Below are 19,670 nucleotides of genomic sequence, written 5' to 3'. Positions count from 1 at the left end.
CGCAGGCACACGCCGGGAGCTTCTCAGCGCTAATTTTAAAAATTGAAAATTGTTGTTTTTAACTTGTTTGCTGAAAAACCTACCTAAGCCCTCCTGAAACAGCCGTGAAGCGCTGCATAGCGCCGGCTGCAACGACCGCTGCAAACGCCATTCAGGCGAGTCCCTGGGCCACGCCCACATCGCAGGCCACGCCCCCTCCGCCAGGCAGCCAATAAATACGCGCCTCTGAGAGCGCCGCCTTTGAGAACTGAAGGACTCCGCAGGCACACGCCGGGAGCTTCTCAGCGCTAATTTTAAAAATTGAAAATTGTTGTTTTTAACTTGTTTGCTGAAAAACCTACCTAAGCCCTCCTGAAACAGCCGTGAAGCGCTGCATAGCGCCGGCTGCAACGACCGCTGCAAACGCCATTCAGGCGAGTCCCTGGGCCACGCCCACATCGCAGGCCACGCCCCCTCCCTCAGCTACATCATGTGCTGTTACCGGACGAGCGCAGTGGGAGCGCCGTTTGCGCGCCGAAGGCGCGCCTAAGGCAAGCCCGTCTGCGCCCGTCCGCGACCAGCCGGGACCAGGGGCCACCCCCCCTGCCTCTCCCGCTCCCCCGGTCAGGACCTATAGCCCCACTGCTCTACGGTCCATAGGAAGCAGAACTACTGCCACATGTACTCGTACCTTTCCAGCCCCATCCCTCCCGTCCTGCTGCCCTGACTGCAAACACTCATTCCGTAAAATCTCAGCAGGCCCCCCGACATCAAAATACTGCATGCTGGCACTAAACTGTTGATCATTACCTAAGCATAGCACTCAAATGTCCATACTACTAGAGGAGCGCGAGCAAGATGTTATGTTTTTAACAGAGACTTGGCTTTCCACTCATTCCGACCCTGACCTAGTCGCAGCCCTACCAAGTGGATACCACATCGTTAGATCGGACAGACCAGTGGGGAAAGGCGGCGGTCTGGCCATTATACTCAAAAACCAGTACCGTTGCCGCACCACAACAGAAAGCATTCCCGAATGCGAAAGCATAGAATTCTGTATAGAGTTCAATGCCAATACATCCTTCTCGGGCACCTTGATCTACCGTCCTCCTGACCCATCAAAGCTGTTTCATAGATCGCTCCCAGAGATCATTGCTAAAAGGGCTATGTCCGTGGCGAACTACACAGTCCTGGGTGATTTGAATTTCCACTTCAACTCCCCCTCAGATAACATTGCCAAAGACCTAACAGACGACCTAGGAGCTCTGCAGCTGTCCCAGCTGGTCACAGCCCCAACTCACGAGAAGGGCAACCTGCTAGACCCAATTTTCAGCAGCTGCAGCGACCTGATTGTCGACTCTCCTATCCCCCTCCCATGGACGGATCATTTTCTGATACCATTTTCCTGGGCAACCCACAAGACCCCTCAGTCACCCCCCTGTACAACACTCAGGAGGAACTGGTCACAACTCCAGCTGGAAGCCTGGCTGCTTAGCCTGGACGCCACCCATCCGCCTCCATGTTCAGACCCTAGTGCAGCAAACGAAAATTATGTTAGCTGGATTACGAACTCACTAGACACGATCCTCCCTCTCCAGAGATCCTCGTCTAAAAGAATGCAGAGATCAGCGCCCTGGTTCTCTGACTCCCTAAGAGAATTAAAACGTCGTTGCAGGCAACGAGAGAGAGCCTGGCGCATGGATTTTCTCCCGGAAAAAAAGGACGCATATAAAGAGGCAATAAAAACTTACAGAGAGGGATCAAAACGGCGAAATCAACCTTTTACTCTGACAAAATCCTAGAGGCTAAATCAAAACCCAGGGAAATTTTCCAGATAATAAAACAATGTTCTAATGTCACCACTGCCCCCCCTCCGACTAAAACCCAAGTTCAATGCAATGAACTTGCGGACTTTTTTCATAATAAAGTCCTGAAAATTTACTCCACCTTTCAAACAGGAGCAACAGTTCCAGAGACAGCTGACCCACCCTCCCCGAGAACACTCCCTCCCCATGCCCAGTCAACCCTCGAGCACTTCCCTCCCCTGGACCTTGACACCCTCGGTAAAATGGCACGGCAAGTCAAATCAGGTTCCCCACGTGTGAGAAGTTGGCCTGATATGTAGTGTTTCCAATTCTGGAACCACTGGGTATCAGTCCAAACAAACCCCAAAGATGTCAGGTTGTAAGTCAACCTTGTAGACAAGCTATCCTAGTGGTAGCATGGACTAAGCAGCCTTAAAGGCTTAACTTAAGAGGTCGTGTTAAGCGAGCTGTTTTACCACATACAATCCTGTAATCAAATGAAAGGACACCACACAAGTATATATTATAAAAATATATGTATTTATTTCTAAATTACTCCCCAGTACTCTTTATGAGGAAAGGGGCACAAGCGTTAAATCAAAAGCACTGTTACACATATAAAGTTGCACGTTTATGGATGAGGGCGGGTGGCCACTCAGACCATATATCATAAAAGTGGTATAAGTAACACTTTACGAACAATGGTTAGGCCTAGGGCCTAGAGATTCGCTGGGAGCAGTCAGGACAAGCAATGAAGAAGTCGGGAGTAGCCCACAGGAGACGGATGCAGCACGGAAAGTGCAGCGCGCACCAATGCACTGTCAATGGTGCGTAAAAGTCAATTAAAGTGAATAAAAAGATACTTCCGCTGAACCTAGGAACACAAAACTTTAGACACAGACCCTAGAGGTGTGTACCAGTGTAAAGACACCGGCGTTGCAAAGTTACCTCACCCACAGGCCGTGGGTGCACAGGGTCGAAGTGGCGTCGGGTTCTGTCACGCAGGTTCTGGGTGCTTGGAGCTGTTGCAGCTGCAGGCGCTGTGAAGCAGAAGTGTCCGGTGCGATCCAAGGGTGGATCGATGTAGAAAAGTACCTGAAAGCAGAGGGGACAGAGTCTGGGTCACTCAGCAGTGACCAGGGTGGAACCAGGACGGAACCAGGCAATGTCGGGCGCAATCAGGCGGTTGTCGATAGGCTTCTCTCCGCTGTCACGTGGGCTCTGGGGCATCTGCGACGTCCAGGAGCAGGTCACGATCTGTCCCACGTAGGCTCTCGCCGTCAGCACCGTCGGCTTGAAGATTGTAGCAAACAGCACTTGGCAAAAGCAATCCACGCGGAACCGGGAGATTGCTTATCACTCGAACCAGGAGGGTCAGAGTGGGTGCTCCTTTTCACAGGAGCTGGTGCAGATCTGGAGCAACCAGAAAAGCAAGTCGTATTTCGAAGTTCGTCGGCACAGGGGCCACAAGCCAGCTGGCAAGTGACCGGGCCAACGCGTCGAGCGCACACAAGCAGAAGGGCCCCACGCAGCACTCGTCGAGTGTGGAGGGGTGAGCTTTGGTGCAAGTGGAGCTCGGGGCTGGGGCTTCTCAAACCCCGGTGTACAGCTTCGAGGGTCACTCGTGGGCCGCACGGTCAGCGTCTCGTGGCCTTTTCAAGATGGCGTGCCCCACGCTTCCGGTCGCCTCCACGGGTCTCAGCTCTGCAGGGACTGTGGATCGGGCAGGTAGAAGGCAGGCAAGCTTGATCTCGTCGATCTCTGTCGCTCGAGTTCCGGCGGGAACTGCAACAAAGCAAGGGTCGAGGGCTGGATGGTGCCTGTTTGCACAGGGTGGTCACTCCTTGACCACAAGGGAGATTCTTCAGTCTTCTCACGTCGTGTAGAAAGTCGAAGGGTCCAGATTTCGTTTCTTATGTTTCTTCAGGATGATCTGAGGTCCGTTGGGACTGCTCCCCCTCTTATTCGAATCTAGGGGGTTGGACATCCTGCTAGGTCCCCTCCTATGGGTGGGACCCAGGAAGGGGGTGGTTACACCCCTCTCCTTTGATCCTGGCCGCGCTGGGACAGGGGCTGGGAGGCCCCAGAACCGGTTTGGCCGGATCCTGCAAGGGGCAGCCTTGTGCTCCCCAGGCAGTGTCTGGTTTCATTGAAACCTCCCTACTCCAATCCACTATCTCCTGTCTGGGGTGGTTTGACACCGCCCTGTGACAGGAAACTCTTTGTCCAGGCCTCCTCTGCCGGGTTTCGGTCAGCAGCAGGAGGTCAGACCCGTGTCTGTGGCAGGGGCATCCATTTTGTGGATCTGAGGCTCATTTTAAATCAACCGCGTTTCAGTAAAGTAACATGTCTTCTCCCTCTAGAAGGGTGGAATGCTATCCCCGTCGCCAGAACTGGCGAGGGGATAGTATTCCAATTCGTATGACACCTTACACGACATGTTTTGATAAAGCCAAACCAAAGTTGCTATATAACCGCGAGGATTATAATGCGCTTAAGAGTATATGGTATGGCATTATCCCGGATCAGCTTAGGGAGTTGTTCCCGACAGCTGCAGACAGGCCCAGCTCATGCCAGAGCACCATCTCACATAAAACCACGCACTCTGCCTCCAGGATTGATGAGGCCTTCCATAGGAGTGGCTTACAGGCTATATATGTGTCCAGATATAGGTTTAGATATAGGTATACTATATCTAAGCAAGGGGTGATTACACCCACTTGCCCCAGCTGAGTGATCAGCCAGTTGTGTCAATTTAGATAGCCAGCCAGGGGTGGCAAAAGATATGCTGCAGCCCCTGGTAGGCCTTGGATGCACCTATGCCCTGGGCACCTATAGTGCTCTGTACAGGGGCTGATAAGGTGACCCAAGCCAATCTAGTTATGCACCTAGGGTACATGGAATCCATTTTACAGAGAGAGCAGATAGCCTGGGGCCCTGATTAGCAGGGAACCAGGCCAACTAAGTCGAAAACCAGCTAAACACAAGGCAAAAAAATCTGGGGTAACCATAGTCAGGTAGCCACCTTCCTACACCACGCGACCCAGCCCCACCAGAAGTTCTGATGCAAGCTCACGAAACCACCCTGCCTGTTATCCTAGAACTCCTTAACACATCTATAGCCTCAGGTGTCGTTCCTATGGCATGGAAACAAGCCATGGTGCGGGCGCTGCTAAAAAAACCAAACTTGAACCCCGATGACTATTCCAACTACCGCCCCATCTCCCTCCTCCCTTGGGCTGGCAAGGTGCTGGAAAAATATATAAACGTCCAACTGGTCCAGTTTATTGAACACCACTCCCTACTGGATACATCCCAGACAGGTTTCAGGCCAAAACACGGCACCGAAACTGCCTTATTAGCGGTCGCCGAGGAATCTCGAAGGGCTCTGGATCAGGGAGGATCAGTGGCAGTGATCCTCCTTGATCTAAGCGCCGCATTCGATACGGTCAGCTATGCCACCCTGCTGAACCGTCTCCGGGACATTGGGGTCTCTGGCGATGCTCTAAGGTGGTTCGGCTCCTTCCTGTCCGACAGATCATTCCAGATCTTCGATGGGGACACAGTATCAGCCAGCAAGCCCCTCAGCTGCGGAGTACCACAGGGCTCCTCTCTGAGCCCTGTGTTATTCAATGTCTACATGAGACCACTGGCTGGAATCGTCGAACCGTACGGCATCAAAATTGTGTCGTATGCCGACGACACTCAGCTAGTGGTATCATTGGCTCAAAAGAACATCAGTCACCCCCAAGGAGGCCTACTGAGCTGCCTAGAGGACATAAAGGAATGGATGACCAGCTCCTCCCTCAAATTAAATGGAGATAAAACAGAGCTCCTGCTTCTAGGCCCTGCCTCGCCAACACCTTTTATCTCCTTGTGGCCTCAAGCCCTGGGCACTCCCCCCACCCCCAAGGAAAGCGTCAAGAGCCTAGGAGTGTGGCTGGATAGCAAGCTGTCCTTCTCCACCCAGGCTACCAAACTGTCCGCCACCTGTTTCGGCATCCTCAAAACCCTAAGGAAGGTCCTTCCACTTCTGCCTCCAGAAGCCAGTAAAGTGGCAGTCCAAGGCCTGATCCAGTCCCGCCTTGACACAAACAATGCTCTATACATGGGGGCTCCCGAGATGACTCTCAGGAAACTCCAGATAGTGCAAAACTGCGCAGTGCGCACCCTGTTAAAAATTCCTCGAGCTCAGTCAGCCAGATCCGCACTAAAAAGTCTTCACTGGCTGCCAGTTAAACACAGAGTGTCATTCAAGGCGTTGTGCATTGCACACCGAGCATTCTGGAAAACAGGACCTGCTATTAACAGCAAGCTCGTCATCCCCTACCACCCAACCAGGAACCTCCGCTCCTCTGAGGCCTTTCTGGCAGTGGTCCCCCGAGTAAAGAAAGCCAGAGCCGGTGGTAGGATGTTCTCGGTGAACACCGCCAAACTTTGGAACACCCTCCCCCTCTCACTCCGTTCCAACCCGGACCTGCTGTCATTCCGTAAAAACCTGAAGACCTTACTATTCACCAAAGTCTCCGAGCTATAATGTGTCACTTTACCGGTCCCTTCAATTCTCACCTCCCAGCGCTTGGACGCCCCCGGGCAGCAATCGCGCTCTATAAATCTATTTCCATTCCATTCCATTCCATGTGTTGTCATGTGTCATCATGTGTAATGTGTTGTCATGTGATTTCATGTCATAATGTGGTGTCATGTATCGGAATGCGGTCATTATCATCAAGTGTCGCCATGTGGTGTCCTGTGTCATGTGGTGTCATGTATCAATTGGTGGAATTTGCAAACAAAACAGGTGATGGACAGAATGTGGATCAATGTCACACATTCACCCCAGTCCAAAGATCTGGGCCCAAATCCATCGTTTTTTTGCACTCCACACCACCCTGGGTTAGACAATGGCGATATGCAAATCAGCTCTGACCCTGTGCCCCATGGGGTGTCATGTGGTGTCAAGTGTCATGAGTAATGTGGTGTCATTTGTCATGTGGTGTCTTGTGTCATGTGTCATGTGTTGTCATGTGGTGTCATATGTTGTAATGTAATGTCATGTGTCATCATGTCATGTGCCTGCATGTGTCATATGGTGTCATGTGCCATCATGTGTCATGTAATGTGTTGTCATGTGGTGTCATGGTGTCATGTGGTGTCATGTGTCAATTGGTGGTATGTGGTGTCATGTGTCAATTGGTGTCATATGGTGTCATGTGTTGTCATGTGTCATCATGTGTCATGTGTTGTCATGTGTAAGCATTTCTTGTCATGTCATGTGTTGTCATGTTGTGTCATGTAGTGTCATGTGTCAATTGGTGTCATGTGGTGTCATGTTGTGGCATGTGTAATGTGGTGTTTTGCAGTATCATGTGTTGTCATGTGGAGTTATGCATCATCATGTGGTATCATGTGGTGTCATGTGGTGTCATGTGTCAATTGGTGTTATGTGTCATGTGTTGTCATGTGGCATCATATGTTATCATATTTCATGTGTTGTCATCTGTTGTCATGTGGTGTCATGTGTCATTAGGTGTTGTGTCATGTGGTGTCATGTGGTGTCATGTTTCATGTAGTGTCATATGATGTCATGAATTGTTGTGTGTCATGTTGTGTCATGTGGTGTCATGTGTCATGTGGTGTCATGTGTCATGTGGTGTCATGTGTCATCATGTGTCATATGTCATGTGGTGTTATGTGTTGTCATGTGGTGCAATGTGTCATTATGTGTCATGTGGTGTCATGTGGTGTCATGTGTCATGTGGTGTCATGTTTTGTCATGTGTCTTCATGTGTCATGTGGTGTCATGTGCCATGTGTCATCATGTGGCATATGTCATCATGTGTTATCATGTGTTGTCATGTAGTGTTATGTGGTGTCATGTATCATCATGTGTCATGTGGTGTCATGTGGTATCATGTGTTGTCATGTGGTGTCATGTGTCAATTGGTGTCATGTTATGTCATGTGTCATATGGTGTCATGCGGTGTCATGTGGTGTCATGTGCCATCATGTGTAATGTGTTGTCATGTGATTTCATGTCATAATGTGGTGTCATGTATCGGAATGTGGTGTCATTCTCATCATGTGTCGTCATGTGGTGTCCTGTGTCATGTGGTGTCATGTGTCAATTGGTGTCATGTGATGTCATGTTTAATGTGTTGTCATGTGGTGTCAAGTGTCATGAGTCATGTGGTGTCATTTGTCATGTCGTGTCTTATGTCATGTGGTGCCATGTGCCATCATCTGTCATGTAGTGTCATGTGGTGTCAAGTTGTGTCATGTGTCATATGGTGTTGTGTGCCATGTGTCATCATGTGTTGTCATGTGTCGTCATGTGTTGTCATGTCTTGTCATGTGTAATGTGGTGTCATGTGCCATGTGTCATCATGTGTCGTCATGTGTTGTCATGTGCCATGTGGTGTCATGTGATGTCATGTGTCGTCATGTGTCATCATGTGTCATGTGGGGTCATGTGGTGTCATGTGTTGTCATGTATCATCATGTGTCATGTGTTGTCATGTGGTGTCATGTGTCATGTGGTGTTGTGTGCCCTGTGTCATCATGTGTCATGTGTCATCATGTGTCATGTGTTGTTATGTGCCTTCATGTGTCATGTTGTGTCATGTGGTGTCATGTGGTGTCATGTGCCATGTTTCATCATGTCATGTTGTGTTGTGTGCCATGTGTCATCATGTGCCATGTGTCATCATGTGTCATGGGGTGTCATGTGTTGTCATGTCCCTTCATGTGTCATGTGGTGTCATGTGCCATCAAGTGGCATATGTCATCATGTGTCATCATGTGTCGTCATGTGTAGTCATGTGTCATGTGCTGTCATATGTCATGTGGTGTTATGTGTTGTCATGTGGTGTCATGTGTCATCATGTGTCATGTGGTGTCATGTGTCATGTGTCATCATGTGTCATGTGGTTTCATGTTTTGTCATGTGCTTTCATGTGGCATGTGGTGTCATGTGCCATGTGGCATATGTCATCATGTGTCATCATGTGTTGTCATGTGTTGTCATGTGTCAATTGGTGTCATGTGGTGTCATGTGTCATATGGTGTCATGTTGTGTCATGTGTTGTCATGTGTTGTCATGTGTCATCATGTGTCATGTGATTTCATGTCATAATGTGGTGTCATGTATCGGAATGTGGTCATTATCATCAAGTGTCGCCATGTGGTGTCCTGTGTCATGTGGTGTCATGTATCAATTGGTGGAATTTTCAAACAAAACAGGTGATGGACAGAATGTGGATCAATGTCACACATTCACCCCAGTCCAAAGATCTGGGCCCAAATCCATCGTTTTTTTACACTCCACACCACCCTGGGTTAGACAATGGCGATATGCAAATCAGCTCTGACCCTGTGCCCCATGGGGTGTCATGTGGTGTCAAGTGTCATGAGTAATGTGGTGTCATTTGTCATGTGGTGTCTTGTGTCATGTGTCATGTGTTGTCATGTGTCATGTCATCATGTGTCATGTGGTGTCATATGTTGTAATGTAATGTCATGTGTCATCATGTCATGTGCCTGCATGTGTCATATGGTGTCATGTGCCATCATGTGTCATTTAATGTGTTGTCATGTGGTGTCATGGTGTCATGTGGTGTCATGTGTCAATTGGTGGTATGGGGTGTCATGTGTCAATTGGTGTCATATGGTGTCAGGTGTTGTCATGTGTCATCATGTGTCATGTGTTGTCATGTGTAAGCATTTCTTGTCATGTCATGTGGTGTCATGTGTTGTCATGTTGTGTCATGTAGTGTCATGTGTCAATTGGTGTCATGTGGTGTCATGTTGTGGCATGTGTCATGTGGTGTTTTGCAGTATCATGTGTTGTCATATGGAGTTATGCGTCATCATGTGGTATCATGTGGTGTCATGTGGTGTCATGTGTCAATTGGTGTTATGTGTCATGTGTTGTCAGGTGGCATCATATGTCATCATATTTCATGTGTTGTCATCTGTTGTCATGTGGTGTCATGTTTCATTAGGTGTTGTGTCATGTGGTGTCATGTGGTGTCATGTTTCATGTAGTGTCATATGATGTCATGAATTGTTGTGTGTCATGTTTTGTCATGTGGTGTCGTGTGTCATGTGGTGTCATGTGTCATGTGGTGTCATGTGTCATCATGTGTCATATGTCATGTGGTGTTATGTGTTGTCATGTGGTGCAATGTGTAATTATGTGTCATGTGGTGTTATGTGTCATGTGGTGTCATGTGTCATGTGGTGTTGTGTGTCATGTGTCATGTGGTGTCATGTTTTGTCATGTGCCTTCATGTGTCATGTGGTGTCATGTGCCATGTGTCATCATGTGGCATATGTCATCATGTGTTATCATGTGTTGTCATGTAGTGTTATGTGGTGTCATGTATCATCATGTGTCATGTGGTGTCATGTGGTATCATGGGTTGTCATGTGGTGTCATGTGTCAATTGGTGTCATGTGTCATATGGTGTCATGCGGTGTCATGTGGTGTCATGTGCCATCATGTGTAATGTGTTGTCATGTGATTTCATGTCATAATGTGGTGTCATGTATCGGAATGTGGTGTCATTCTCATCATGTGTCGTCATGTGGTGTCCTGTGTCATGTGGTGTCATGTGTCAATTGGTGTCATGTGATGTCATGTTTAATGTGTTGTCATGTGGTGTCAAGTGTCATGAGTCATGTGGTGTCATTTGTCATGTGGTGTCTTATGTCATGTGGTGTCATGTGCCATCATCTGTCATGTAGTGTCACGTGGTGTCAAGTGGTGTCATGTGTCATATGGTGTCGTGTGCCATGTGTCATCATGTGTTGACATGTGTCATCATGTGTCGTCATGTGTTGTCATGTCTTGTCATGTGTAATGTGGTGTCATGTGCCATGTGTCATCATGTGTTGTCATGTGTTGTCATGTGCCATGTGGTGTCATGTGATGTCATGTGTCGTCATGTGTCATCATGTGTCATGTGGGGTCATGTGGTGTCATGTATTGTCATGTATCATCATGTGTCATGTGTTGTCATGTGGTGTCATGTGTCATGTGGTGTTGTGTGCCCTGTGTCATCATGTGTCATGTGTCATCATGTGTCATGTGTTGTTATGTGCCTTCATGTGTCATGTTGTGTCATGTGGTGTCATGTGGTGTCATGTGCCATGTTTCATCATGTGTCATGTGGTGTTGTGTGCCATGTGTCATCATGTGCCATGTGTCATCATGTGTCATGTGGTGTCATGTGTTGTCATGTCCCTTCATGTGTCATGTGGTGTCATGTGGTGTCATGTGCCATCAAGTGGCATATGTCATCATGTGTCATCATGTGTCGTCTTGTGTTGTCATGTGTCATATGGTGTCATGTGTCATGTGGTGTTATGTGTTGTCATGTATCATCATGTGTCATGTGGTGTCATGTGTCAATTGGTGTCATGTGGTGTCATGTGTCATATGGTGTCATGTGTTGTCATGTGTTGTCATGTGGTCATGTGTCATCATGTGTCATGTGTTGTCATGTGTTGTCATGTGTTGTCATGTGATTTCATATCATAATGTGGTGTCATGTATCGGAATGTGGTGTCATTCTCATCATGTGTCATCATGTGGTGTCCTGTGGTGTCCTGGGTCGTGTGGTGTCATGTGGTGTCATGTCATGATGTGCCATGTGGTGTCATGTGGTGTCATGTGCCTTCATGTGTCATGTAGTGTCATATGGTGTCATGTGGTGTCATGCGCCTTCAATTGTCATGTGGTGTCATATGGTGTCATGTGGTGTCATGTGCCATGTGTCATCATGTGGCATATGTCATCATGTGTCATCATGTGTCGTCATGTATAGTCATGTGTCATGTGGTGTCATATGTCATGTGGTGTTATGTGTTGTCATGTGGCGTCATGTATCATCATGTGTCATGTGGTGTTGTATGTCATGTGGTGTCATGTGTCATCATGTCATGTGTCATGTGGTTTCATGTTTTGTCATGTGCCCTCATGTGTCATGTGGTGTCATGTGCCATGTGGCATATGTCATCATGTGTTGTCATGTGTTGTCATGTGGTGTCATATGTCATGTGTTGTCATGTGGTGTCATGTATCATCATGTGTCATGTGGTGTCATGTGGTGTCATGTGTTGTCATGTGTTGTCATGTGGTGTCATGTGTCAATTGGTGTCATGTGGTGTCATGTGTCATATGGTGTCATGTGGTGTCATGTGTTGTCATGTGGTGTCATGTGTCATCATGTGTCATGTGTTGTCATGTGATTTCATGTCATAATGTGGTGTCATGTATCGGAATGTGGTGTCATTCTCATCAAGTGTCGTCATGTGGTGTCATGTGTCAATTGGTGGAATTTGCAAACAAAACAGGTGATGGACAGAATGTGGATCAATGTCACACATTCAACCCAGTCCAAAGATCTGGGCCCAAATCCATCGTTTTTTTGCACTCCACACCACCCTGGGTTAGTGTAGGAGAGTAGGGTCTGCTATCCTATGGTCACCCCAATTTTTGCTTTTTGCTTCACTGGTTTTCGACTTACTGAGGCTGTGGGCCTGCTAATCAGACCCCCAGCCTGCTGTTCTCTCTCTAAATTTATGATACATGTGCTATAGGTACATACCACAATTGGAAATGGACTCCTTGTCAGCCCCTGTACCATGCACTATAGGTGCTCAGGGCATAGGTGCCACCAAGGCCTACCAGGGGCTGAAGCATAGCTTTTGCCACCCCTGGCTGGTTCTTAAATTGACACAACTGGCTGATCACTCAGCTGGGGCAAGTGGGAGTAATCACCCCTTGCTTAGATATAGTATACCTATATCTAAACCTATATCTGGACACATATATAACCTGTGAGCCACTCCTATGGAAGGCCTCATCAATCCTGGCGGCAGAGTGCGTGGTTTTATGTGAGATGGAGCTCTGGCATGAGCTGAGCCTGTCTGCAGCTGTCGGGAACAACTCCCTAAGCTGATCCGGGATAATGCCATACCATATACTCTTAAGCGCCTTATAATCCTCGCGGTTATATAGCAACTTTGGTTTGGCTTTATCAAAACATGTCGTGTAAGGTGTCATACGAATTGGAATACTACCCCCTCGCCAGTTCTGGCGACGGGGGTAGCATTCCACCCTTCTAGAGGGAGAAGACATGTTACTTTACTGAAACGCGGTTGATTTAAAATGAGCCTCAGATCCACAAAATGGATGCCCCTGCCACAGACACGGGTCTGGCCTCCTGCTGCTGACCGAAACCCGGCAGAGGAGGCCTGGACAAAGAGTTTCCTGTCACAGGGCGGTGTCAAACCACCCCAGACAGGAGATAGTGGATTGGAGTAGGGAGGTTTCAAAGAAACCAGACACTGCCTGGGGAGCACAAGGCTGCCCCTTGCAGGATCCGGCCAAACCGGTTCTGGGGCCTCCCAGCCCCTGTCCCAGCGCGGCCAGGATCAAAGGAGAGGGGTGTAACCACCCCCTTCCTGGGTCCCACCCATAGGAGGGGACCTAGCAGGATGTCCAACCCCCTAGATTCGAATAAGAGGGGGAGCAGTCCCAACGGACCTCAGATCATCCTGAAGAAACATAAGAAACGAAATCTGGACCCTTCGACTTTCTACACGACGTGAGAAGACTGAAGAATCTCCCTTGTGGTCAAGGAGTGACCACCCTGTGCAAACAGGCACCATCCAGCCCTCGACCCTTGCTTTGTTGCAGTTCCCGCCGGAACTCGAGCGACAGAGATCGACGAGATCAAGCTTGCCTGCCTTCTACCTGCCCGATCCACAGTCCCTGCAGAGCTGAGACCCGTGGAGGCGACCGGAAGCGTGGGGCACGCCATCTTGAAAAGGCCACGAGACGCTGACCGTGCAGCCCACGAGTGACCCTCGAAGCTGTACACCGGGGGTTGAGAAGCCCCAGCCCCGAGCTCCACTTGCACCAAAGCTCACCCCTCCACACTCGACGAGTGCTGCGTGGGGCCCTTCTGCCTGTGTGTGCTCGACGCGTTGGCCCGGTCACTTGCCAGCTGGCTTGTGGCCCCTGTGCCGACGAAACTTGAAATCCGACTTGCTTTTCTGGTTGCTCCAGATCTGCACCAGCTCCTGTGAAAAGGAGCACCCACTCTGACCCTCCTGGTTCGAGTGATAAGCAATCTCCCGGTTCCGCGTGGATTGCTTTTGCCAAGTGCTGTTTGCTACAATCTTCAAGCCGACGGTGCTGACGGCGAGAGCCTACGTGGGACAGATCGTGACCTGCTCCTGGACGTCGCAGATGCCCCAGAGCCCACGTGACAGCGGAGAGAAGCCTATCGACAACCGCCTGATTGCGCCCGACATTGCCTGGTTCCGTCCTGGTTCCACCCTGGTCACTGCTGAGTGACCCAGACTCTGTCCCCTCTGCTTTCAGGTACTTTTCTACTTCGATCCACCCTTGGATCGCACCGGACACTTCTGCTTCACAGCGCCTGCAGCTGCAACAGCTCCAAGCACCAAGAACCTGCGTGACAGAACCCGACGCCACTTCGACCCTGTGCACCCACGGCCTGTGGGTGAGGTAACTTTGCAACGCCGGTGTCCTTACACTGGCACACACCTCTAGGGTCTGTGTCTGAAGTTTTGTGTTCCTAGGTTCAGCGGAAGTATCATTTAATTCACTTTAACTAACTTTTACGCACCATTGACTTTACATTGGTGCGCGCCGCACTTTCCGTGCTGCACCCGTATCCTGTGGGCTACTCCCGACTTCTTCATTGCTTGTCCTGACTGCTCCCAGCGAATCTCTAGGCCCTAGGCCTAACCAATATTCGATAAGTGTTACTTATACCATTTTTTTAGTATATGGTCTGAGTGGCCCCCCGCCCTCAGCCATAATTGTGCCAACTTTATATGTTTAACAGTGCTTTTGATTTAACGCTTGTGCCCCTTTCCTCATAAAGAGTACTGGGGAGTAATTTAGAAATAAATACATATATTTTTACAATATATACTTGTGTGGTGTCCTTTCATTTGATTACAGGATTGTATGTGGTAAAACAGCTCGCTTAACACGACCTCTTAAGTTTAGCCTTTAGGCTGCTTAGTCCATGCTACCACTAGGATAGCTTGTCTACAAGGTTGACTTACAACCTGACATCTTTGGGGTTTGTCTGGACTGATACCCAGTGGTTCCAGAATTGGAAACACTACATATCAGGCCAACTTCTCACATTGGTGTGCAGCGGTGCGGATTTGAGCTTGCTGTTTGTTTTACCATTGCAATCTTTATCAAATTGAAAGATCACATCAAGTACCTCTAGGTACATATAAATCAAAAGCTTAGCATATTAAGTTCTACTGAACTTAGTAGTTGTAGATTAAAGGGATTAGCACACCCTGACTACAACTCACTAGCAAGGTACAGTAGGAAACCACTTAGTGTAGGTAAGTGCACCACTTACACCTCACTAGCAGTCATGTCTGATACAGGTAGACCCTCAGGTTCTGCTCCTGTAGAAGTTGATCCTATAGGGACAACATCCAGATATGACAACCTTAGCCACAAAGACCTGAGTGCCTTGTGCACAGCCAGGGGGCTAAAAAAGGGCAGAGGCCCTACCATTCCTTCCCTAATAGCTCTCCTAGAAAAGGATGACCTAGATAAGGTGAGTCAGGCTCCCTTAGAATCAGGTGAAGGGAACAACTCCCCTGAGAATGAGAATCTTCCAGATGATGATGTAGTGGAGGAGGAAGAGGAAGAGGAAGGCTCAGACATAGATGAGCCTGAAGATCAGGATCAGAGGGGAAACCAGGTACAGGTTGCCAGCCTTAACCAGGCCAACTTGGACCTACATGGGAATGGGGGGGGCCAGCACCACCCCAGATCTCATAACCTAATTCTCCCAGGCAATAGAAGGGAGAGATCTCTATCAGGGGACTCTCACCTTTCTAGTGCCTCAAGAGAATCTCAAAGAGGAATGACTTCCTCCCAGAGAAAAGAGCATAGGGCCAGAATGAGGGCTGTCCAACTCCAAATAGAAAGGGAAGAGGTAGCCTTGGCTCAAGCTAAACTTGCTTTAGCAAGAGAGAGAAAATTGTGTGGCTTAGATGCCACTGGTGGCAGCAAAGTTCCTAAAGAAAAAGACAGGGCCTATGACAATAGAAACCTGACAAAAATTGTGCCCCCCTACAAGGAAGGGGATGATATCCACAAATGGATGACTGCTCTTGAGAGGGCCTGCATGGTACAGCAGGTCCCTGAGGATCAGTGGGCAGCAATTTTATGGTACTCCTTTTCTGAGAAAGGGAGGGACAGGCTCCTCACTGTTAGACCTGAGGATGCCAAAAACTACTCTGTTCTGAAGAGTGCTCTTATTGAAGGGTTTGGCCTAACCACTGAGCAATACAGGTTGTTGTTCAGAGACACCCAAAAAGCACAGACTCAGGACTGGACTGATTTTGTAGATTGTGCCACTAAGGCTCTGGAGGGTTGGCTGCAGGGAAGTAAAGTTTCAGACTATACAGGATTGTACAATCTTATGATGAGAGAACAGATCCTTAATAACTGTCAGAACCAGCTGTTGCATCAATACCTTGTTGACTCTGATTTGACCTCTCCCCAAGAATTGGGAAAGAAGGCAGACAAATGGGTCAGAACAAGGATTAAGCAGAAAAACCAGAACCAAGGTGACCAGAAGAAAACAGACCAGAAGGGTGGGAATCAGAAAGATAAAGAAAAGGACCAGAAGTCTTCAGGCCCCCAAACTAGCAATAAGGAGGGGGGTTCCCAAAATGGAAACAAGAAAAAGAAGAATGATGGCCCAAAGAAACCTTGGTGTAATACCTGCAAATCAGTTTCACACTGGGGCAGTGAATGCACTAAGAAGAATCCAGTCCCCACCACTGCAGCTCCTAAAGCAACTGCACCCCCTAGTACAGTCAGCAGTGGTGGTACACAGCCAAAGGGTTTAGTAGGGTTGACCCTGGGTACTGAGGTGGAATCTGGCCTAGTCAGAATCCCCACACAGGCAGTTCTCCTATATGATGTGGACATATCTTTGCCCACTGCAGTAAGCCCCAGTAACCTGGGCAAATATAGGCAGACTCCCTTAATTAATGAGAAACTGGCTCAGGCCTACAGGGACACTTGTGCCAGTGTCACAATGGTGACACCTGGCTTTGTGGACCCTGGACAGATTGTACTAGGTGAAAGTTACCTAGTGACCAATGCAAGCAACTCCACTACTTCCCACAGTGTGGCTGTTGTGAACTTCTCCTGGGGAGGGGTAGATGGCCTAAAGAAAGTTGTTGTGAGTGCAGACCTCCCAGTAGACTGTCTGTTAGGCAATGATCTTGAAAGCTCAGTTTGGTCAGAAGTGGAGTACAGGACTCATGCAGAAATGCTAGGGATTTCAGCTCATGTCCTTGCAGTGACAAGGTCTCAGGCTAAGAAGTGCCTTCCTGAACCAGTGGTGGATCTTGAAACAATAGACCAACCACAACCCAAGAGGAGGAGCAAGAGGGTTAAGGCTGTGCCTTCCCACTTGCCCCAGGTTGAGGATCAAGTTTCACAGGAAACTGATTCTGCAGTCCAAGAGGAGACTGTCTCAGATGAGCTTGAACCTGAACAGGTTGAGTTTCTGGGGACAGGGGGACCCTCAAGGGCAGACCTGGGGCAGGCCCAATTAGATTGCCCTTCACTTGAACCCCTCAGACAGCAAGCTGCTGCTGAGGCTGCAGGGAATGCTCAAGGTACCCATAAGGTGTATTGGGATGAAGGGCTCCTTTATTCAGAGGCTAGAGACCCCAAGCCTGGCACCACCAGGAGGTTGGTTATACCTTTGAAGTTTAGGGGCTTCCTTCTTACCTTGGCCCATGATATTCCCCTTGCAGGACACTTAGGCCAGAATAAGACTTGGGACAGGCTTGTTCCACACTTTCACTGGCCTCACATGTCAGAAAATGTCAAGGAGTTTTGTCGCTCCTGTGTCACTTGCCAAGCCAGTGGTAAGTCAGGTGGCACAACAAAGGCCCCCCTGATACCACTACCTGTGGTGGGGGTACCCTTTGAAAGAGTTGGAATAGACATTGTGGGTCCCATGGATCCTCAAACAGCATCTGGGCACAGATTTATACTGGTGGTAGTGGATCATGCCACCAGGTACCCAGAGGCAATTCCCCTGAGGACCACCACAGCTCCTGTGGTGGCAAAAGCCCTCATTGCAGTTTTCTCAAGAGTGGGCTTTCCAAAGGAGGTTCTTTCAGACAGAGGCACTAACTTTATGTCTGGATACTTAAAAGCAATGTGGAAAGAGTGTGGAGTAAACTATAAGTTTACCACACCCTACCATCCACAGTGCAATGGGCTTGTGGAAAGGTTCAACAAGACCCTAAAGGGAATGATAAAAGGTTTACCAGAGAAGCTTAGGCGGAAATGGGACATCCTTTTACCCTGCTTGCTCTTTGCTTACAGAGAGGTCCCACAGAAGGGGGTTGGCTACAGCCCTTTTGAACTTTTGTTTGGCCACCCTGTAAGAGGTCCATTGAGTTTGGTGAAGGAAGGATGGGAGTTACCTCTCAAAAAGCCTAAACTAGACATTGTGGACTATGTACTTGGTCTCCGCTCCAGGATGGCTGAATACATGGAGAGAGCATCCAAAAACCTTGAGGCAAGTCAGGAATTACAGAAAGCCTGGCATGACCAAAAGGCTGTTATGGTTGAGTTCCAGCCAGGACAGAAGGTGTGGGTGTTGGACCCAGTGGGGCCAGCAGCTCTCCAGGACAAATGGACTGGACCCTACCCTATCATTGAAAAGAAGGGAGAAGTCACCTACTTGGTTGACTTTGGTACCCCTAGGAGCCCCCACAGGGTGCTCCATGTGAACAGATTGAAAGCATTTGTTGACAGGGAGGACATGAGTCTCCTCATGGCCACAGATGGGGAACAGGAGGAAGAGAGTGACCCTCTCCCAGACCTGCTTTCCCAGAACCCTGATGATGGTTCAGTTGATGGAGTAGCCTTGGCAGGCAGCCTCACTGAGCAGCAACAGGTGGACTGCAGACAGGTGTTGCAGGCCCACAGACAATTGTTTTCACTCACACCCAGTCAGACTAACTGGTGCACCCATGAGGTGGACACTGGTGACAATCTGCCTGTGAAGAATAAGATCTACAGGCAACCTGACCATGTCAGGGATTGTATAAAGGCTGAGGTGCAAAAGATGTTGGAGCTTGGAGTGATTGAGCCATCAGAGAGCCCATGGGCTAGCCCAGTGGTCCTTGTGCCAAAACCTCATACCAAAGATGGGAAGAGAGAAATGAGGTTTTGTGTGGACTACAGGGGTCTCAATGCTGTCACTAGGACAGATGCTCATCCCATTCCAAGAGCAGATGAGCTCATTGATAAATTGGCTTCTGCCAAGTTTCTGAGCACATTTGATTTGACAGCTGGCTACTGGCAAATCAGACTAGCTGAGGAGTCAAAAGCCAAAACAGCATTTTCGACCCCTAGTGGACATTATCAATTTGTGGTAATGCCCTTTGGCTTGAAGAATGCACCTGCCACTTTCCAAAGGTTGGTGAACCAAGTCCTTGCTGGGCTGGATGACTTTTGTGCAGCATATCTAGATGATATTGCTGTCTTTAGCTCCACCTGGGAGGATCACCTGATCCACCTGAAGAAGGTTCTGGAGGCCCTGCAAAAGGCAGGCCTGACTATCAAGGCTACTAAGTGCCAGATAGGGCAGAGCAAGGTTGTGTACTTGGGCCACCTAGTAGGTGGGGGTCAAGTTCAACCACTGGAGAGCAAGATCCAGACCATACAGGACTGGGCTCCTCCAACTACCCAGACACAAGTCAGAGCCTTCTTGGGCCTGACTGGGTATTACAGAAAATTTGTAAAGAACTATGGGTCCATTGTGA

The sequence above is a fragment of the Lissotriton vulgaris genome, chromosome 2_2 (assembly GCF_964263255.1).
Source record: "Lissotriton vulgaris chromosome 2_2, aLisVul1.2, whole genome shotgun sequence".
NCBI classification, from domain to species: domain Eukaryota; kingdom Metazoa; phylum Chordata; class Amphibia; order Caudata; family Salamandridae; genus Lissotriton; species Lissotriton vulgaris.
The sequence above is the reverse complement of the archived record's forward strand: the minus strand, read 5'-3'. Positions refer to the sequence as shown.